Here is a 23069-nt window from a genome sequence, read left to right as displayed (position 1 = left end):
ACTAACACCCACTGTTCCTTCTTCTTTTACTGCTTTCTTCATGGATTCTCTATCTTTCTCTAGCTCCTGTTCTGGGCCTATCACTGTCCTCCTAGTCAACCCTTACTAGACCATGCAAGTTGTTCCGTGTAGTTTTTTTCCCCTTAAAGTTTTGAAGAAACAGTCACATCTGTACAACATTGTTAGGAATGTGTGGGTGTGGCAGGGGTTAGGGGGGGATAGGTAAGCTATAGAGTTGTGTGCTTTGTGCTCAAGAGCTATGCTGCATGGGGTAGCCTTCACTACATGACCTGGGGTCTTCCTATGGTTAGGGACAGAGGCAAGAGTACAGTAGCTGAGGTCTTGAATAGAAACATTTCCATTTAGCCAGCATGGTCTTCTCTCTAATGGTTTCATTCAAGTCCACACAAATCTCAGCTTTCAGTTCTTAAAAATAAACCAAATTGTGTTTAAAATGACTGTCATGGTTTAAATGAGAATGACTCTCATGGGTTCATATGCTTGAGTACTTGATCCCCAGTTGGTGGAACTGTTTGGGAAGGACTGGGTGGTGGCCTTGTTGGAGGAGGTGTGTCACCGGGGGCAGGCTTTAAGTTTCAAAAGACTTGCATCATTCCCAGTGTGCTCTCTGCTTCCTTTTTTCAGCTTGAGATGTGAACTCTCAGCTGTTCCTGTCACCTGACTTCACTCCACCATCATGGACCGGAACCCTCTGAAACCATAAGTTCAATTAAATGCTTCCTTTTACAGGTGGCTTTGGTCATGGTGCTTTATTGTAGCAATATAAAAGAACAAAATAATGATGGATATTTGGAGAAACCTGCTTGGAAAGCTTTAAAAAAAATCTACCAACAATCCTCCAGGGAATAATTTTGAGCTGTTCTAAAATAGTCTGGTTCCAGCTTACTGGGCTGACATGCTGGAGGTAACGGTGGAAATTAAAAGGACACACCATCTATTTGCCATTGGCAGAGAGTTCCAAATGAGGCCTGTCTCAGAATCACAGGAAATGGATATTGTTGACATTTTCATTGGTTGAGGATGTAGAGAATTCACGAGAGTTTGAAATCCAGATAAACAGTGACAATCATCTTTATCTTCCTGTAGGACAGGGCTGGTCCTGAAGACTCCCCTGCCCTTGCTGAGCTGTGAAAATTAAAAACTGGACCTTCCCCCATTTTGAGATCCTGGCCATTTAGTGCAGGTGCTGAAATTACCCTGGAAAACTCACATATACCCTGGTATACTCACATATACTCTGGTATACTCAAGGTGCTCAGCGACCCTTCCTATTCCTACCACTGGTTCTCGGCTGGACCAGGCCATACTTAACAGAGTTTATACCAGTGGGGAAAAGGGAAGGAAGGGGGGGAAATGTCCCTAATACAGAGGAAGAAGGCAAAGCCTGTGAATAAGACCTGGTTAGGATGGGCGAAAAGTCCTAAGAGAGTGCATACTTTGGTAGTTTGACAAAGGCATATGGAAAATTCCAGACAGGAATATAAGCACAATAAAATGATACTTTTAATTGATCACTGGCAAATGATTGAATGTATTGTTTCCTTTCAAAACTCTTCAGGATGTGGAGCTGGCTGTTAGCCCCAAATCACAGATGAGACTCAAAGGTACTGCCTTCCGTGTGGGACTACAATGCCGGCTGGCTGTCTCTGCTGTGTCTCCTTTTCTTTTACACGTATGAATAATGAGCAGCCTGAATTAACTGCCTGCTTCATGATTTTTGCCCAGGCTTGGGGTGAGAAGCAGAGTAGGGAAACCGTCAGAGAAGAAGGCAAAGATTCAGCAGACAGGCCTTTTTGCGTAGGCTGGCTTCTGATAAATGGAGATCTCTAAGCAAAGGTGTTTTGTTAAGCTAAACTGCATAATGGATCCTGAATATGGGCAAACCAAGACCTCCCAACTCACTTTTAACCGGTGAAGCTGAAACCAGATCTGCAGAGGTGAAAGGTGCAGGCATTAGCCCAGTGATAATGGATTTCCAGATGGCCGATCCAGCTCTGTCTCTGCCTTCGGACGGTGATACTGGCCAATCACTGCTTTCTGTCAGTAGTTCAGGAGATACTGTGCAGGTAAATGTTACATACAGATTACCTTCACTCGGGACCTTTTTATAAAACCACCCACTGCAAAATCATTCACTTGAGAGCCTCAGATGGAAAATGTTCTGTGGAGTCTGAAGTTGAAAGTATTCCACAGGATCCCTTTGTGAGGGCAGATAACATGCACACACAGTGAAAGTTGTGAACCAAGAAAGGGGAGGGGGAGATATTTGTGAGTGGTACTTACAAAGCCTTTCCCATCGCCTTTCCAAACACTTTCTCTCACAGATGCAATTTTAAAAGCAGTGTTGTGAGTGACACCCAGAAAGGTAGGGGGAATATCTTTGATGGAACTGCCATTTTCTCCTGGAGAAAATGGTTATTATCTGCTCTGTTTTATGCAAATATAGTTCGTCTTTGAGGGCCTTGCTCGCCCAGGTGAATGACTCATCCATCTGAAGAGGAGAGATGAGTCGGAATCTGTGGAAGTTTTGACATCCTAGGACGTTTCTTTGACATTCGCTTTAAGGAGATTGATCCAACAGAGGCTGGTAATTCCACCTCCTTCCATGTGGGCGGCATGTGCACTCACATGGGAGGGGTTATAAAGGAGAGTGCTGGGGGTCCTCTGCACAGGTGAACTCCTTCAGCAACTTTCTGAAGTATACCATGTACTTGTAGAAGATGTCCTTATGAAACACAGTACCAATGTACAATGCAGATGCAATTAAAAAGAAAATTCCTGAAATAAACATCAGTTTTAAAATGTAAAAAAGGGGCCAGCAAGATGGCTCAGAGGGTAAAGGCACTTGCTGCCAGGGTTTTCTTTTTTTCTTTTTTCTTTTTCTTTTATGCATATGGGTGTTCCGTCTGAATGTCTGTATGTGTGCCATATGTATGCCTGGAGCCTAAAGAGGTTAGAAGAGAGTGTCGGATTCCCTGGAACTAGAGTTACGGATGGTTGTGAATTGCCATGTAGGTGCTGGGAATCGAACCCTAGTCCTCTGGAAAGGCAGCCAGTGTTCTTAACCACTGAGCCATTTCTCCAGCCCCAGTTGCCAAGTCTTTCTATCTGAGTTTATTCTAGGACCCACATGATGGAAGGAGAAAACTGACTCCTGTAATTTGTCCTTTGATCTCTACATGTGGGCATATACACAAAATAAATAGACAAATGTATAAAAAATGGAAAAAACCCAAACCCTCATAATATGTACAATGAACATATATACTAACGAAATATTTTTATGTATTTGAATGTATGTATGTATGTATGTATGTATATGTACATACGTGGGGAGTGGAGTATGAGGGGACATATATGTGGAGGTCAGAAATTGACGCTGGGTGCTTTCCCCAATTGCTCTCCCCCTCCTTTTTTTTTTTTTCTGAGACAAGGTCCCTCACTGAAATTGAAGCCCTCTAGTCACCTAGACTGGCTGGCCACCAAGCCCTAAAGACCTTCCTGCTTTCCCCTGCTGTATTTTATGAGGATGCTGGAGATCTGAACTCACTTCTTCCTGCATGCTTAACAGCCAGCTGGAGCCATCTCCCTAGTCCCCTACACCAATAAAATTTTAATAAGAGACGTTGCCTCCAGTGGTCTGAAGAGTAGATTATTTGGATACCCTCTTCACATTAAAATGGAGAACAACACTCCCGTGAGAAACAAAGCCCCGCTTGGAGACGATGACACTTAAGAAGCCAGCTCACTGCAGCGCTCACGCCAACAGTTCAGGAGGCAGGACCACGAACAGAGCATCTGGATGCTGTGTGTCCGGAACGTGGGTGCCACTGAGGTCCCAGAGATGTAAGAGTTTTTATATCCCCACTAAGCTTGCAGCAAGACTCAGGAGTAAGGGCATGTGGGGGGGGGGGGATGTACAAACTCAAACGCTGCTCTTAGGTTTTCAAGAGAGAAAGGTTGACAGATTTGCCTGTCACTCCCATCACAGTATTTGCCGTGCTCATCTGCAGAGTGACAGCCCTGTCCTAAAATGAGGATGAAATGAAAGCTGCCATTAATATGTGGCTCTTGATTTCGTAGCTTTCCCCTGGCACAGTCTGCAGCTAAACCCACGCGTGGGTTTGGGGGGCTGTAAAAAGCAATGGTGTTAAAACATGACAAATAGCTTGTAAAGTTTGGTCTCAATATAATTTAGACACGGAGGAGTTTGAATAGTCATGAACATTTTCTTAGCCTCTCTTGTTTTATAGTTTTTACTTGCAAATGCCAGGCAAGGGCTCTGCCACCCCGCCCCAGACACCTTCCAGCCCTTGCAAACAGGATAAAACATCGTCCATTCTCTCAAATCAACAGCAAGTCAAGGAGTGCTTATTTCGTGACATGCTCGGTTCTGATCATGCTACCATCATCTCCCTCTAATAATCCTTTAGAGCCTATGCGATAAGACCTTCCGTCTCCGGGAATTCAACTCTGTGAGGGAACTAACTGTGAGTGCAGGAAGTTTCTTTGGGGAAAGCCTTAGGGATCAGCACTCATGGGGGCTGAAGGCCAAGATGGGGACAGGAAGGGCGGGAACAGAAAGGATAGAGGGAAAAGGGCAGGCACACCACTGGATGGGGTTACCGTGAAGGTTTCCCTGCAGCGCACTTCTCTGCTGGTTCCAGAACTTGCTCTTCAGAGCTTGCCCATCTTGTGGTAAAGGGTCTAGGCATTTTAACCCTCAATGTACTCCATCAGTCATTGGCTACCAGATGGCCCTGGGAGAGATGTGATTCTGGGCAAGGTTATCGCATCAGCTCAGAGCTCTGCTGTCAACATTCCTAGCAGCTGGGAGCTGATGCATCAGCACTGAGGTGGGCTATCTGAGAAACCCTCTGGAGCACTCAGTATAGGGATCACCTCATTTTTACATTAGAAAATGGACTTTTAAGAGTTTAGTAACTTCCCCATACAGCTACCAAATGGAGGGGCCAGATGAACCCCAGGTACCCATGTAGTTTGGTTCCCCACTCTGAAGCATGGTTTTGCTTTTTCAGTTACTACAACTACCAATTGTAATTACAATGACTAATCCTTACTGGATTAAGGATTGACGTGGGAGGACCCAGCCCACTGGGGGCTATGCCACCACTGGGCAGGTGATCCTGGGTTATTAAAAAAAAAAAAAAAAAGCAAGCTGTGCGAGCCCTGGAGAGCAAGCCAGTAAGCAGCAGTGTTTCTGCTCCTGCTTTGGTTTCCCTCAGTGACCAACTGTTATCTGGACATGTAAGCCAAATAAACCCTTTCCTCCCCAAGTTTGGTCATAGTGTTTATCAACATGACAGAAATAAACCAGGACCATGAGCAAGACAGCTTTGACGATAAAGCCACACCAAGGAAATAAGTAATGTGTTCACAGCACTTCTTTCTGCTAGCATTGGGTATTGCATGCACACGTACATGTAGATGCAAGCATGTGTGTGTGTGAGTGTGTGTGTATTAGAGACTATTAGCTACCACACCCTTCCTCCTGTGTACATGGCTGATGCACACCTTCCTTCAGCCTCCTTCCTGAGATCTACAAGCGTCAGTGTCCAGAGTAGCCTTGGGAGCTGAAGCTGGAGTTTGCATATCTTCTCAGTGTCTCTGTGATGCACAGAGCAGTGTGCGGTACACTCGGAGCCCTCACCTTGGTCTGCTTGTTCCCTGAAAGGGAAAGAACATTTTTAGTCTGTAAGCTGGTGATTTTTTTCCCCCGAGGGTGTAGGTATCTGTTACAGGACCTTAGTCTCCTTGTAGCGCAGTGTGGCAATATATTTTTTAAATGTAGTAGGAATGCAAAATGTAGTAGGAATACAGGGATTGCTGTTGTTGGAGTAGTATGAAGCTATCTGGATATGGGACACAGTGTCTGCAAAAGTGGTTAAACATTCATTCTGGATGTTTCTGTGAATTTTTTTTCAATATAATATTCTTACTGATTATTTTGGAATTTCACATCATGCACCCCAATCATACTTACTTCCCAATCTTCCCATGTCTGCCCTCCACCCTTATGAACCCCCTCCCTCCAAAAAAGAAAGAAAGAAAGAAGAAAACCAAACCAAACCAAACCAACCAACCAACCAAACAAAGAAGTCCAGTTTCATTGTCCATATCCTCATGGGAGCATGGTCAAACTCCCAGGGGTCAGCCCCCTAAAGAGAACTGAGTCCTTCTCCACCCGCACCTCTGCCAGAAGCCATCAGTTGTGGAGAGCTACCCTTCAGCATCCTCACCACAACTTTTAAGAGTTCTCTTTGATGGCTTCCTTTTCAGGCTGTTACTTTTGGGGGGTGGTAGGGGTAGTGGTTATCGCAGAGGCCTTCTGTGTCCCTCCTTCTCAACTGTGTGTCTGTAGTCATCGATGCCACTGCAGAAGAAGCTTCCTTGCCCTTCACCATCAGCAGGAGCACAGATCTGGGCTCTACATGGTTTCCATAGCAACAGCATGGACCATGAACATCACATGGTCTCCAGGATCAGCATACTGGCCTCTGGTGGCAACCCCATGGACATCAACATGGCCCTCTGCTGAAGCACAGGCCACGGATGCCATCATAGCCCTTGGTAGCAGCACAGGCCGAGGACATCAACATGGCCTCAGGCAGCAACATGGGCCACAGACATCAATATGGACCTTTGTCAGCACAGACCACTGATGGACTGCCAATATCAACATGGCCCCAGGTAGCTGTACAGCCCATGAACAACGACATGGCCACAGGCAGCGGCACAGACCACGGACATCTACAGCCCTAGGTGGTTAGTAACATGTGCCATAAACATCAACACAGCTCCCAGCTGCATCAGGACCACAGACTCAGACATGGCCTTCCGTGGCAGCACGGACCTTGGATATCAACACAGCCTCCAGCTGCTGCAGGACTCTGGACCCAAACATGGCCTCAGCAGCAGCGAAGATCTTCTCTCACACATGTCACAACTGCCGAGTCTCCAGTTCCGCTTCTCTCCACCTTGTACCCACCAATCCGTTCCTCCATCTTTCCCATCTCTCCGTTACATACTTGATTGTCATAGTGGCATTGGAAGCTGTGGTTTGTCACCAATATATTTTGCTGTGCCAACAACTTTGTATGCATATGTTCATTGCAATGAGTTGTTGGTCTGGTTCAAGGTTTCTGGTTTCTGACACACCATCAATACTGGACCATTGCTGAGATTCCTTTTCCGGCCAATAATGAGTTCAGGTAAAGGACCGCCTCAGGCTTCGTCTCAGCACCAGCTCTTCCTGGTAGGCCAACAGAATGCCCTTGGACAGTTGTTTCCTGAGTCTCCAGTCTTCTGTGTGCCTCCATCACAGTCACCAGAGAAAAGTCCTTGTTACCGTCATGTTCTTTCAGTGCTATAGGTCAAATTTGAGATTTGGCGCTGTGGGGTAAGCAAGCACTCAACTGTTGAGCTATACTCCAACTCAACTTCTTGAAATTAATCTATCTCTCTCCACACATGCATATAGAAGCATGCATGAAAACACAAAGAATTTATTCTTTTTCTCTGAAGATTCTTGATTAACACAGACAATTACTATCATTTGGACAATCTAAATGAATAGCATCTACTCCAGAAATGAAAACACTGTTGTAACACAGTAGAAAAATCTACTATAGATGATGTATTAATTAGCATAAGGAATACTAGAGCTAATGTTTTTACTGGTGACATGGATTACAATCATTGCTGGCTAAGAGGGTTTTTCAGTGTCCGTTACCCTTGCAAGAATGAGCTGGAAGAACCAGGCAAGCCTGGTAGCCCAGAGCCCTGTTGGGTCTCACCATGTTTCTCCCCAGGCATAGGTTACCCAAAAGCTGTTGACTTTTCTGCTGGAGTTGCCGCATACTTGACTCGGAGTGACCCATTCATAGCTGGAGTTTGTGTTAAGCCTGAGACAAAGAAAGAGGGACTTCATGGGTTTCCAAAGAGAGGCTGTGTGATGAGTAGTCATGTCGGACTAATCAATATCGTAGGAGCGGCACTTAATGTGACAGCCATGCTCTGATTCTATCCTGACACATGCAAACCCTCCTTCACCTTCAGTGTCTCAAGACTGTCGCCATCTCACCCATGGGGCTCAGCATATTGAACAGCAGTTTAGATAAGCTCCGTGAGAAACGAAAGCAGGGATGTAAGGCAGTGGGCAGTGTAAGCTCCTGGATGGTGGCTTCTAACAGGCCACATTTGAGCCCTAGATCTGTCATCTGCTCATTGTATGGCCCTTGTTAACATCATCTTTCTTCTCGCTTGGCCTTCATCAGATCTGCTGCCAGGGATGCTTGGGGACATCACATGGGCCAATGCCTAGGACTGCCTACTGGGGGACCAAGTAGCCAGGGAAAGTCTTAATATTGTTCCTAAGTGGTTCTACACAGCAGAGCCTTCCTGGTAAGCAAAAGACAGCATTCAAGCACTGTTACACAAAGGCAAGCAGTTTTGATTCTTATGTCTTTCATTTGTCTTAGCAGGATGAATATGGAGGAACAATACTTTTGATGATGCTTCATGGGGAAGATAAGAATTGCAGGTGTTTGTGATGAGACAGCTGAAGACCAATTCTTTCAATTACCCTAGACAACCTCTGAGCTATTTTGAAAGTTGATGTTCTGTGCTCAAGTGAGTTTTGGGGGTAGGATGTAGTCAATGGCTTGGGCTGTTATAATACCGATGGTTTCATTAACTGAACTTCATCTTTGTCACAGTTCTGGAGTCTGGGAGTCTAAGACTTGATGCCAGCACTGATGACTTCTGCTTCTCCTTGTCTGTATGCAGACAACCTCTTTGACCCTGCATCTTCCGATAGCCTTTTCCATGTGTGCATGTACCTAGTCTCTCTTCCTTTTCGTATGGACATCAATCCTGTTGGATTAGGGCCCTAACCTTTTAAGCTCAATTAGTTTTCAACGTCTCTTTAAAGGCCTTGTCTCACTGGGGAACACGGTGCAGTTGACCTGACCACTGACTGAGAACAAGGCCAGCTGTGCTTTCTTGATATCGGACTTTATTATCCCAAAGGGACTCAGGAGGGAATGCACACTGTTTCTCACGCTTATCCTTCTGTGAGATTCCATTTTAATTTGTAAGCGATTACTGATTACGGATTCAGGAGAAACTGCTCAGAATGTTGGTGCTAGTCTCATGTGTGTGCCTTGGTGTATCTTCAGCAGAAGCTGGATGGGCAGCATTGTCTCTATCTATCTATGATCTCCTATTTTATCCTCATCTTTTCTCTTTGGCTTTGACGATAGTTTGTGTCACTGTCACCAACAGGGTCAGTGAGAGGACACTGTCCGCCACAGTGGACACCCTGTTCCCAGCCTGTTTTCTGTCATTTCAGCGATTGTGCTGGCCACTCACACTCAGAGATGCCTCTTCGTGGTCCCCCCTGCAAAGCTCACTGTGAGTGGCATCGAAATATTAGTCAGTGGATGTTATTGTGGTTACAAAGCCACTCTCCTGTTCCTTGAAAGAAGAAATGGTGATGCTGACATGTTATGCTCTTGGATCGACGTTCCTGTCATGTGACATGCTCATTGGTATTCATTCACGCAGTGCTTCAAAACAGCTATGTGAGCCTGCCGATTCTTTTAATTAAACAGCCAGGGAAACATCTACCATTATCTCATTTGAACTTTCGGGACTGTAATTGCTGGTTTCCGCCACTTTTTTTCTTTTTCTTTTTTTTTTAATGTATAAATAAAGCCTTGGGTTTTTAATTTCCCCGGGCCTCTTCTGTACTCATAAATACTACCCTTCCTGACAGCTTTTTGAATCAGTTCATTTAAAATAAAAGTCCATTGCTTTATATTTTCAATGCAGTATTAAAAGGCAGATTGCTGTAATTTCCCATTACTAAGGAACTGTTACTAATAAATATTGTGTCTATTGTTACAAAACAGTAAAGTGCACACTTTCCTCCCCTGTGCTAAGTTCCACCATTTAACACATTCGAGGTTGTAGTATTGTTTGGTGGTTGATGCAGGCACCATTCTTTCCAGGCAAATGTGATTTGGAAATACGGTCTCTCTAGTGGTGACTGCTTCACAGGGGCCAGAATTCAGGCAACTTATTGATCATCTAGGAGTATCTGCCCCCAACCCAATCTGTAAAACAAGACTTATTAATACGAGTTTTGGATCTGTATGGTTACAAGATGATAAAAAGGAGAGTTTTGCTTCTGTTTCCCCCTAAGAACCTACTAGTGATGGATTGTTCATGACTGATAATAAATGATCCATTCAAAAGTCTTGAATGTCCAGTATATTCCAAGGACTGTTCTAGACACTGTGAATCACAGAATAGCCAAAGCCAGGCAAACCACCTTCTCTCACAGAGCTTAAAAGAGGGGAGATGGACGGCATTGACTGGGTGCTGAGGAGTGGGGAGGGGGCAGGAAGGCAGGAAGGAGCAGAGCTGTTAGTACTCTATCTCTGCACAGATTAGGAAACCCACACCTCCCCAAGATACTTTACTGCAATGAAATGCTTGGATATGCAAATCTCTGGTGCTTACGCTGTGAATGGTGCTCCCTGGAGCTGTTCCCTCTTGAAAACCATACTTGGCAACCCTTGGGGAATGAGTACTGCATTATTTGAGAAGCCAGGCTTCTCTAGCAGAGATGACTTGTGAATAGGGATCTGAGTGACATGAGGAAAGGACCTTGCAGATGTTTAGGGAAGAAATATCTCAGATAGAGGAGAGTAAGTGCAAAAGCCCTGGGGCAAGCATGTGATAGGGCATTCATGGAACAGTGTGAGAGGTCCAAAGGCCCTGGGACAAGCATGTGATAGGGCATTCATGGAACAGTGAGAGACCCATTATGGCTGCCCTAGAGAGAGCAGCCTGAAGACTGACAAGAAAGGAGACTGGAGAACTGGAGATGGGAATCAGAGTTTAAAAAAGGGAGGGAGGCGGGGGCAAGTCAAGGAGGGCCTTGTGGGCCATGATAAGAACTGGGAGATATAAAAGGCAGCTAGAAGGTTTTGAGCAAGAAGGGTGTGATATGCTTTGTATTGGAGGTAGACATTCCACAGAAGGCCAATTAGTGACTACTGACGCAGTCCATGCAGGCCAGATGACCATAGTCCAGGCAAAACAAGCAGTATCTGGCACATCTATCCCCTAGGTCATGACCAGGAGTGTCCAGTTAAAATCGGAGTGTGTGAGGGTGAAGCACCTGGGAACTCTCCAGCTTTTCTGAACACTTACAAGGAAAGGGAGGCCACTGATGAGCCGGAAGACTTCGAGACGAACAGATTTAGGTGGCTGTCCTAGAATTTGCTTGTCGACACTGGAGAAGAGCCTACAGGACACCATCTAAGTGGAGACTGCAAGCAGATTAGACCCAGGAGCCCGGAGATCAAGGAAGGGGACATTGGAAATGACGGTACTAAGAACAATGTGCTCTTGAGAGGGCCTCCGCGGGTCTGGAGTTGAAGATTAGCTTGTAGTTAGAACTGTTTTAGTGGCTTCAGCAGGAAAAGTGCTGCCTCGGAACCCCAGAGCTCCCCCACCATGAGGATCACAACATGCTGAGGTGTTACCAGTCTTCCTCAACCCACTGACTCACTCATTGTTCATTGAGAGATGCTGTGTGGGGCCCAGCTTATCTCTACAACCTGGGAAGCAAGCTGCTGGCCAGTCACAGAGATTGGCTTGTCTTCTGCTGGGGGAGCTAAGCCTCCAGCCACTGGGGCTGGTGTCCAGAGTGAAACTACAAGGTGTGAATACGGCTGCCTGTGCTCACAGAACTGTGGACTGTGCATTAGCCCTCAGGAAAGGAGCGGCTGACAGGAAGGGAGTCGCTGAGACTTTTTTTTCAAGTCCCATAGACATATCTTTATGAAGCTGTTTTGAAGATAGAAGAAAATAACACAAGAACATGCCTCTTGAGTGTTTAACATATTTCAATCCACAGAGGGAGAGGAAAATTAACAAAAAATTATATACGCTTTCATGTGTGAGAAATATAGTCTGTGGTGAGGCTGTAATTATGGGGGAAGAGGCATTGTGGCGCAACCTGGCATCCCATTTGCTTTATACATACAAACATTCATTCTGGAAGTGAACTTCCCAGGAAGCCTTTCCCGAAGACTCTGCTAGTTCCCACCACTTCTGGGCTGTGGGAACCTCCTCCCCCTATGTGAGAAGATTTATATCTTTTTTAAGTTGAAAATGTAGGGTCTGGAGAGACGGCCTGCGGAGGAAAGTGCTGCACCGGTGTGAGGGCCTGAGTTTGGATCCTGAACTTGCACAAAGGCTGAGCATGGCAGTGTGTGTCTGTGATCCCAGTACCGGCGATGCCAAGGCAGGAAGGTCCTGGAAGCTTACTGACCGGCTAGTGTGGCCCACATGGCCAGTGCCAGCCCCAGTGAGAGAGAACCTGCCTCAAAAAAATAAGGTGGAGCCAAGCATAGTGGCTCATGCCTTTAATCCCAGAACTCTGGAGGCAGACAGATCTCTGCGAATTCCAGACCAGCCAACACAGCAAGTTCAGAGTTCCAGGGCATCCAGGGCTAGACAGCGAGACCCTGTCTAAGAAACAGGTGGACAGCAATAGAGGAAGACATCTGATCTCAATCTCTGGCCTCTCTATGTGCATACATGGACAAGTGCATCTGTACACATATGTACACATACACACAAACACACACATGCGCATGAGTACACATACACACACACATGAGTACACATACACACACACATGAGTACACATACACACACCTAAAATTTTGTATAGTGCAAGCCTGTAATACTTGGGAAGTTGAGGCAGGAGGGTCATGAGTTCGAGGCCAGCCTAGGCCACTTAGTGAGACCCTGTCTCACAAAACCAAATTAAAGAAATAAACATTTATTTTCACCTTGTAAGAAACACATGTTCATATTAACTTAGAAAAGAGAGAAAATGTTCGGAAAAGGCATGGATATGCCCATCATCCTGAGACAACTATTGCTTAATATGCAGTACTTCTCCCTTTCTGAAACAGAGAAATCACCCACATGCACACATCTACAGCTCACTGCTGTTTTGAACTTCAGTTGATTTGTCTATTTGAGGTATTTAAATTGTTTCCAGGGGCCAGAGAGATGGCTCATCAGTTAAGAGTAGTTGCTGCCCAGTGTCCACATGGCTTGTGACCATCTGTAACTCCAGTTCCAGGGGATTCCATGCCCTCTTCTGACTTCCACAAGCATCAGGCTCACATGTGGTGCACAGACATACATGTAGGCAAACACTCAGACACTTAAAAAAATTATATTGTTTCCAGTGTTGGCAACTGTTAATATCGGTCTAATGAATAGGTCTAATGAGCTGTTTTGTATGGAAGTCTGTCCTGGCTGGTTTTGTGTCAACTTGACACAAGTTAGAGCCACTGAGAGAAGGGAGCCTCGATTGAGAAAATGCCTCAGTAAGATAGGTCTATAGCCAAGCCTGTAGGACATTCTCTTAATTAGTGATTGATGTGGGAGGGCCCAGCCCATTGTGGGTGAGCCCACCCTTGGGCAGATGATCCTGGTTTCTATAAGAAAGCAGGCTGAGCAAGCCATGGGAAGCAAGCCACTAAGCAGCATTCCTTCGTGGCCTCTGCATCAGCTCCTGTCTCCAGGTTCCTGCCCTGTGTGCTCCTGTCCTGACTTCCTCTGATGATGAACCGTGGTATGGAAGTGTAAGTCAAATAAACCCTTTCCTCCCCAGCTTGGTTTTGGTCATGGTGTTTCACTGCAGCAATAGATCCCTAACTAAGACAAAGTCTTCTCAAATTTATGATTATTTCATTGTCCAAAAAGACAATCCAGTTTACCTTTCTAAGCAGGAATTAAGAGAGCAGAAGTCTCTCCACTGCCTTATCATAAGCAATAGTAGTAGCTTATTGATGTTTTAATTTGAACAACTAGATCAGTGATTGCTAATTCCCTGAAATTTGTCTGATTGTATATACCTGTCTCTTGAGTCACTATTTTTCCTATTAATTTACACCAACTCTGTATATATTAAGTGATACCCATAAGCTCAGGTTTATTGCTGCAGTTTTCATAGCAGACAACACATGGACAACTTGAATGTCTTTCAGTGAGTGAATGGACAATGAAAATGTGGTATATATACATAGTGGAATATATGCAGTCATTGTAAAGAATGATTATTCTGTCATTTGAAGCAAAATGAGCAGAAGTAGAAGTCATATGCTATGTGAAGTAAGTCAGACACACACAGAAAAATACTCTCTGTTCTCCTTTATGTGTGAACATTAAGAAAAAAATGGTTCCAAATATATATTTATGGTTACTAGAAGCTAAGAAAGGTGGGGAATCAAGGGACTTTAAACCATGAGTCCTCGAAGATAACAAGTTCCAGTATTTTTTAAAACTTTTTAAAATTTCTTTTTATTTTATGAGCATAAGTGTTCTGCCTTCATGTATGTCTGTGTGAGGGTGGTGGGTTCCCTGGAACTGGAGTTACAGACAGTTGTGAGAGGCCATCTGGGTGCTGGGAATTGAACTTGGGTCCTTTAGAAGAGCAGTAGGTGCTCTTAACTGCTGAGCCATCTCTCCAGCCCCAGAAGTTCCATTATTAATAATTATTTATTTCATAGTTGGTGACTAACTAGAATTCCAAACACAAAATAATGCTCAGGTGAGTAATGCTACTCTTTACCATTATTTAGTCAGTGTGCATTATAGTTCGTATTATATAAATGGATTGAAACATCGCACTGTTGTATGACAAAAGTTTTCCTGAGGAGACATAGCCCACACATCTACTCACTCCAGGTAGAGATCACAAAACAGACCGAAGTATGGATACTACCAAAGTCCAGTTTGTTGAACCAATGAATTTTATTGGAATAACTTATAAGAGATGAGGTAAGGTATGGTGAGGGTTACTTACAGGAGCAGAAATGACTCAAAGACAGCTGTGTCACCAAAGCCCACCCCAGCATGGGTGACAGCTCACAAAAGCTGGGAAACCTGGAGCACACTGCACAGCCTGCAGGCAGTTAAAAAAGTTGGAAAGTGTCCTTTCTAAGTGACTCTATCTAAACTTCTTCTGGACAGTTTGGCTGGTTTCTGCTTCTTCCAGGCAGCTGATCTGGTGTCAGAATCTTCTTTGCAGCTTGGCTCTTTTGAGAGACATTCTCAGCTTTCATTGTTTACTCTGACAGGGAGGGACCTAGTGAATCTGATCAGTTTCAGGGACTTCCTGAAACTATTTATTTGAGTTGTTTACTTTCCTGCCGAAGGAGCTTCCTTTCAGGATGGAAGGAAGGAGTGAATGGATGTTGGAGGGAACTGTTACACAACATACACTGTGCCCATGAGTATCATGGGCACAATTATCAGCAGTCAATCAAAAGTTTTAAAAATGTTTAAGGGGATGGAAATGTTAACTGCCAGACTTGATGATCACACACTGTATTACTGAGTCTGCACACTATACACTGTAAATCTGTTTAATTAAAATGATTGTTTAAACATTTTTCATATCTGAAAATAGACCTTGTCATTTGGTTTTCATTTTCTTTAGTACATTTTCTGACAGAGACATGTTTAATGTTTCATGTGAGCTTGATATTGTGGTATATGCCTCTAATCCCAGCACTTGGAAGACTGAGACAGAAGGGTTATGTGTTTGAAACTAAGTTATTCAACATAGCAAGACACTCTCAAAAAGTTTTAAAAAAAAGGTTTATGTGGTCAAACAACATAAATGTGTATTTATTAAATTGTCAAATGTGGGAGCTTGTTATGTAATTCTTTTGTAAATAAAAGACGCTGAAAGGCATATCTCAGTAAAGGGTTTGTGGGTTTCACTCATACTTTAGAAGCTATTCTACTCCTGGTTCCAGTTCATAAAAGAATGCCCTTCTCCCTTGCTCTGCTTCCTATGGGGCTATGTGAATTCTACATGTAACTACAACCAACGTGTCTGTTTTCCTACCACACTGCAATCTAGACTCTATTGGTCCTCAATGTCCAGCAAATCTCCCTTGATGTTTGTTGAATAAAGGAACGAACAATCTCTGGGAGTGGAAAGACCGTAATAGGGATGCATAAGAGTTCTGACTAGATGGTGTCAACCTCTTCATCCTGAGGCTGTGGGTGATATCTTAGAAACGTGTATGTGTGTGTGTTTGTGTATATATGTACGTATGTGTGTGTATGTGTGTGTGTGTGCACGCGTGTGCACGTTCATGCACACTGGTGTGAGGCACAGGGTGAACTTGGCTGTCAGAGGACAATCTAGGGTGCTGGTTTTTGCCTCCCCCATTCCTGTCCTTTTCTTGCTTACTGTGTACTCCAGAACCACTGGCCTATAAATTCCCAGGAATTCTCGGTCTCCCCTCTCATCTTGCCGTAGGAATGCTGGAGTTACAGACACTGGCTACCATGTTGAGCTTTATGTGGCTTCTGAGGAATCTGAACCCAGTTCCCACACTTGTACAGTGACTGCTTTATGCACTGAACTATTTCTTCAGTTCCTGATGCACAATTTTGTATCAGTAAAGGCTTGTTGGGAGGGGGAAATGGGAGTGGGCTCTAACTTCTGAAAGGAAGGTATCTTCCTTGAGGAATCAGGAATCAATCTCATCTTATTACCTACAATGGCCAGAAAATTGCTGAATGAATTAGAGATGCTCAGTGAATAGTAGGGGATTGTAAATGACCCTTTCTTTTGCAAATTGTTATTCTGAACAATTTTCTGTAAAATAAGGCTTTAAAAGACTTCTTCTCCATTTTCAAGCTAATGCTTTAAAAAATATTCAAGTTGAGAGTAAATTCAAATAGAATACTGAATTTCCACAGACTCTATGGGTAGTTATTAGTACTGTTCTGAATTCTCATTTCAGCCATAGTTCCCTTGCAATTTTGTCCCACAATCAAGTACTGAAAGATTCCTCTTTCTAAAAGCAGCTGTTTCTCCTGGAGATCTACAAAGCAGTTTGTTGCAGGAAATCCTGCCTCTTGCTATCTTTCTTGATTTCAGGCTAGAGGCAGGACAACAGCAAAGGACTGGGGAAACAAGGTAACACGGCAGAGCAGTTTAGCAAAGCACCGTGAAGTCAGAAGGGACACGGTGACTGAGAGGGGCCGTTTGCAAAGACACTGAGTTGCACAGGTTAGAAGCAGCCGTTAGCCACACAGTAGCTGTGTGAGAAGGAAGGCTCTTTGAATGTGTTGTCAGCCACTGACCTTACAGTATCTTTATTTAAGAAGAAAAAGAAAAAGAAAAGATAAAGGAAAAGAAAAAAGGAAAAGAAGGAAAGAACAGAAAAAAGTAAAAAGTAAGATGCCCGGACCTAAGAGCCCAATGGTACCGTTTGAAATTCTCATTTGTTGGCCAATGAGGGCAAAGGTGCATTGTGGGCCAGTGAGGGCAAAGGTGCATTGTGGGTCAGTGAGGGCAAAGGTGCATTGTGGGTCAGTGAGGGCAAAGGTGCACTGTGGGTCAGTGAGGGCAGAGGTGCATTGTGGGTCAGTGAGGGCAAAGGTGCATTGTGGGTCAGTGAGGACAAAGGTGCATTGTGGGTCAGTAAGGGCAAAGGTGGGCCAGCCCAGGGTAAAGGTGCCAACAAAAGTTTTGCTGCCAAGCCTGAGTTCCATCCTGGGCCCTACCTGGTGGAAGTAGAGAAGGAATTCTTGCAAGCTGTCATCTGACCTCTGTGTCCGCACCATGCACCTGTGTGCCCCCCCCCACATACACACACACACACACACACACACACACACACACACACACACACACACACACAAAATAAACAGCATTAAAATTTAATAAAGCTCACCAGGCAGTGGTGGCACACACCTTTAATCCCAGCACTCGGGAGGCAGAGGCAGGTGGATCTCTGTGAGTTCAAGGTCAGTCTAGTCTACAGAGCGAGTTCCAGGACAGTCAAGGCAGTTACATAGAGAAATTCTGTCTCAAAAAAAAAAAAGAAAAGAAAAGAAAAGAAAATTAACAAACCAACCAACCAAAAAACAAAACAAAACAAAACTGAAGCACTTTCTACATCCTGTATTGTATTTACTTCTTATAACCAGTTTTTATTATCATTATAATTACTTTGTCTATTACATTTTCAACATGCAGTGTAACTTTTTATAAATTATTTCCCCATTTTTTTATTGTAATAAAATGCATAGAACATGCATTTGACCCATTTGTAAGTACGTATTTTAGATTTAGTGATGTTAAGTGAATTTCTAGTCTTGCTAGATTTAGGCACTTGAGGCTTGTCTAAATTTATGCCAGATTCTCAAGGCAGCTGGAGGGCAAAGAGTTGCTGCTTGGTATTGTCTGGATGAGTCTGAAATTCTTATCCTAGTTAAAGCTTTTAGATGAATTGAATTTGGAGTTTCTAAAAGGACATTGGTTGTAATGGTGCACTAACCACGAGACATTGCTTTGTTATCAAACAGGATATTAGGGGCACTTTACCAGTGTGATAATTCAGATCGAAAGTCTTTGAAAGCCTGGGAATTAAGTGCTCCTCATATATGGGAACTGCTTCTTTGCTGTGGTATTCAAGCCTTGGCTGGACTCCAATTCCAGCTTATCAGAAATGACTCATCGCGACTGCAACAGAAATCACTTTGCCCTTGCATATCGGCCCACATCTGCTGTGGGGATTTTAGGAAAGACACTCTCTTATTCCATGCCATCCTTCCTCCTGCAGACCATCGTACCAGTCTTCTCATTTCCAAAGTATTAAAAGGCATAAGGATCTCTGTGCGGACAGTGTTTAGGCCTGGAGTGTCCCTTAAAGGCCCCATGTATAAAAGGCTTTGTCTAGGGCACGATGGCCCTACTGAAAGATGATGGAAACTTTAGGAGGCGAGGCCTGGTGGGAGGTCTTCAGGTCATCATGAGTTTGTCCTCACAGACCATGGCAGAACTCCTGCATCCCCTGCTCTTTTCTTCTAGACCAGGTGGGAGTTATTTTGTTCCACTCTCCTGTGATATGCTGCCTCATCACCAAAGGCTTGAGAGCCATATATCCAATCAGTCATGGGCTAAAACCTCAAAAACCGTGAGCCAGAAGAAGCCTTTTCTCTTTGGAAGCTGCTTACTACAGGCATTGGATACAGCAGAGGCCAGCTGAAGACCGAATCCTTAGACAGTACCAGACAGTTGTGTAGCTTCTGTGATTTTAGGATGTGTAGAGGCCTGGCTTTGTTCTTATGCTGTGTCGAGTGTACCACGAGCCTCCATCATCTCCGGGATGCATGTGTGCATAGGATATATGTTGCTACTTTAACTAGCCACTCCCCCGCTTCATGCATTTTGGGTAGCTCTCATTTCTCCTTGCTCACTTGGCAGAAATTCTGCTTTGCCCCAAGCGGGTGGTATTTGCACAGCAACCGTACCGACTGAGCAATAAAAAAAAAAAACAAAACAAAGTGGAGCCAGCTCAAGACTTGGCTAGACTGTGCCTTGTTTCAGCAAAATACCTTAGGAGGTGAGGGCTAAGTCCCTTCCTCCCACCTCTGTGGCTTCCTCCTTCTCTTGACGCTCCCCACTTTCTCTCAAGTAGAACACTTCACCCAGTCAAGACCATCTCTGATGAATGTCAAGGCACTTTTTGATCATGATAATCACAGATACAACTGTTTTCTTGACTGGAGACACACTTGCTGATCAGAGCTGGTAGCCTCTGCCCTCACATCTGTTGTATCACTGCCAGTACAAGGAATTTTGCTATTTACATTTTTTTGAAAAAAATTCAGTTTGTACTTTATAATACCCTGCACTTAAAGAACATGATGACTGCTAATTATCATTTAGAAAATTGTTTTCTTGCTTGATTAGAGATTTTAGCTGTGGGTACTGAAGTCTAGTGGGCCTTCATTACGTGCTGTACTTTGTAGTGGATACTGGCTTAAATATTAATATATGGAAATTCAGCTTCATCTGCTGTACCTTTTGATGTCAGAAGCATAATCAGTATAATTGGCTTAGAATGTTTTTTCCCCTATTTGTATTTCATACCAGCTAATGTCATTAGTGAGCTAACTACTGAGTAGGGGATCTGCATTGTAGAGCTGCTTCCTGAGCACATTATTACCATTGATTTTGATTATTTTCATTCCCAGCCACCCCGGGCAGGCCCTCAAGCTGTGCCATATTGTTCAAAGACCTGCTCCCCCTGCCCCCCGCACCACATTCAGAGAACAAGACTTTCTGTGTCTGAAAGCCCATCAGTGTTCTGATAAATGCTGATGCTTTTGGTGGGTCTGGGGCCAGCTCGCTTTTCATAGCATAAGGCAGAGAATGGATAGCTCAGGGCATGTGTGCCCTGGCTCTGAATGACTGGAACACGGTAGCCACAAGGAAGCTGGTGCCTGGTCTGGGTGGCCCTCAGAGGTTTGGCTGCATCTCCGAGCCTGGCGTTTACAACTCCTGCATAGCCGTTCTGCTGGTCCACAGTTGCCAGACCTCACCTCGACCCCCAAGGCTTGCAAGCCTATCTTTTGTACTTAGAAAACGATGGCTGGACCTATTTAGGGATTGGAATCTAACTTCCTTTTAGGTTTTGATTGTATTCCAAAACCAACTGTAAAAGGAACCCCACATTAAAGTCTAAGTTTGGCTACGGTCAGCCACAGATTCTGTTAACCCTCCGGCTGGGGGACACATGCTTGGTTTTTGTTGGTGGCAGTTATGAAGTCATTTGTACTTGTACAGAGCTTGAGTACTAAGGCTGCAGGGGGAACTTAACCGAGCAAGTGTTCTACTGTCTTTCTCTGGATGAGGAAGCAGAGGCTACGAGCAGTAATAACTGAGTGGTAAAGAGTCCCTTTACCCAAGCAGGACTCTTTACTTAAGTGGTACCGTGTCCATGGATGATGTGGTGTGGCAACATACTGGACACACCAGCTTACCCCTCGAAGTGTGATTGACAGCTGTTATGTGCACATGTAGTCCAATGTGGTTTGGGGACCGAGAGCTTTTATGAAGGAAATGAGGGTACAAAAGAGAATATAATTAAAAGCATGTGTGTGTGCTGACACACACACAGTCTACATGTTAAGGATGTTAGTATGGTGGTTCTGCCTGAACATGACTCACCTAAGTCATTGGATTCAAAGGCCATGTTGGTTTTTTTTCTAGAGAAACAGAACCAGTAGGATATGGAAAGGTACAGAAAGAGATTTAATATGAGGGTTGGCTCGTGGAGGCTTAGAAGGTCTGCTGTCTGCAGGTCAATGCCCTGAAGAAGCAGCTGTTGTCATTCTAGAGCAAACCTAAATGTTTGAGAACCCGGGTGCTGATGGTGTCACTTCTTGTCAAAGTCCAAAGGCCTGAGATCAAGAGCTCTGGTGTGGGGGGCCGGGAAGGTGGGTGCCACGGTGGGAGCAAATTTGCCTCCACAAATTGGGTGGTGCCCTTTGACGTTAGTGACAGCAGCCGTCTTTGCCCCATGTGTGGATTTAACAACTAACCTCAGCCAGAAATGCACTCACAGACACCCACTCAGAAATAATGTGTTGTCGGCAATCGACACGTAACTTGAGCGTCATCCAAGTCTTTCTCTGCTGTAGACCTGAGGAGATGCTGCTGTCTAGGACTTGTGGAAAGTGCTCTTGAATGAGTCCCTAACCTGGGTTAGTACGTCTCTTCACTGTCTAGTGGACTTTGAAATGCCCTCCTCTTCCTTGAGAGAGTGGAAGAGCGGAGTTTCTATTGTGTATTAGAACCTACCAAGGTGTAATTCCTAATGAATGTAATTATCACAGTGATTCTTAATTATTAAAGGCACCTCGGAATTTTTAACAGAGAAGCCTCTAGGGTGAATATTTTAGGCTATGTGACATTAGTGTTAATAACCAGCAGTTCTCCTAACAGTTGGTTTAAGTTAATTTGGCTTCATCAAAGGAAGCAAATAAAATTAATCTGGACAATATTTTACCACATATGTCTAGAAACAAGACTCTTAATCCTAAATAATCATTTCCTGCTGTTTCTTCTTTGAGCCAGCCCTCTCCATATTCAAATCTGTCAGTTTATGATACAGGGAAGTAAGCTAATGATTTTTCTCTTCAAGTTGTGTGTGAGGCCTGGTTTTTAGATTCACCTGGCCTGTGCCAGAGTGTGCCACCTTCCTGTCCAAGTCACTTGAAAATGTCGGGCAAGTGGGTCACCCGGCACCGAGTCAAGCCTGGGCACAGCCAGACATTTGGAGACTGGGTTTTGTCTCAGTTGCCAGGGAACTTTCCTCTTGAGTAGACTTGAACACATCCCATGCCACTTTAGTAAGATGAAGAGGACCAAGGAAAGACTGGGCCAGTGGCGCTAGACTTCTGGATTCCACCAACCAATGCAATTTCTAAACTAATTTTGGAGACCAACACAGGATTATCAACATTGTTTTCCAAGTAGCATCATGAAAAAGTACCAAAGGGCAGTCTTCTGTGAGCACAGTATACATATTGGGTAGGATGTGAAAGTGCATAGCATGCACTCATGTGTGTGTGTGTGTGTGTGTGTGTGTGTGTGTGTGTGTGCTTAATTTAAAGATTCTATGAAAAAGAAAAACATGATATGGTGATTACCACGCCAAGAGACCTCTTAAAGCCCCTTCTAGATAGAGCACTGACTTGGATTTAGGTTGTAATCCGCCATGACCGGAAGGTGCTTTTCTTCCTGGTTCATTTCTTTTATCTCGTGAATCTTTCCTTGCTGATCCGTTTTCTTGTCTGCCTCTCCCATCTCCGTCCCTGGCTGCCACCTGTGTCTGCTTTCCTTGCCAGTTTCTTCTCCCTGGAAACGTTGTCAGTTTCTAGGAAGTCTCAGAATATCAGAAAGGCGATCTCTAGACCCACAGAACTATCTTGTCTCTCACTGCTGATGTGATGTTCCCAACAGCTTATTGAATGTTCTTTTCTGCAAAATCTTAAAGTCATAGGTTAAAATAACATAATGACGTCTGTTTGGGGCCAACAAGGCAACCGGGTGGGTAAAGGTGCTTGCTGCCAAGCCTGACGACCTAAGTTCAGTTCCTGGACTCAGA

Source organism: Peromyscus californicus, unplaced genomic scaffold, assembly GCF_007827085.1.
Source record: "Peromyscus californicus insignis strain IS unplaced genomic scaffold, ASM782708v3 Scaffold_18__1_contigs__length_77618521, whole genome shotgun sequence".
Lineage (NCBI taxonomy): Eukaryota > Metazoa > Chordata > Mammalia > Rodentia > Cricetidae > Peromyscus > Peromyscus californicus.
This window is presented reverse-complemented; position numbering follows the sequence as displayed.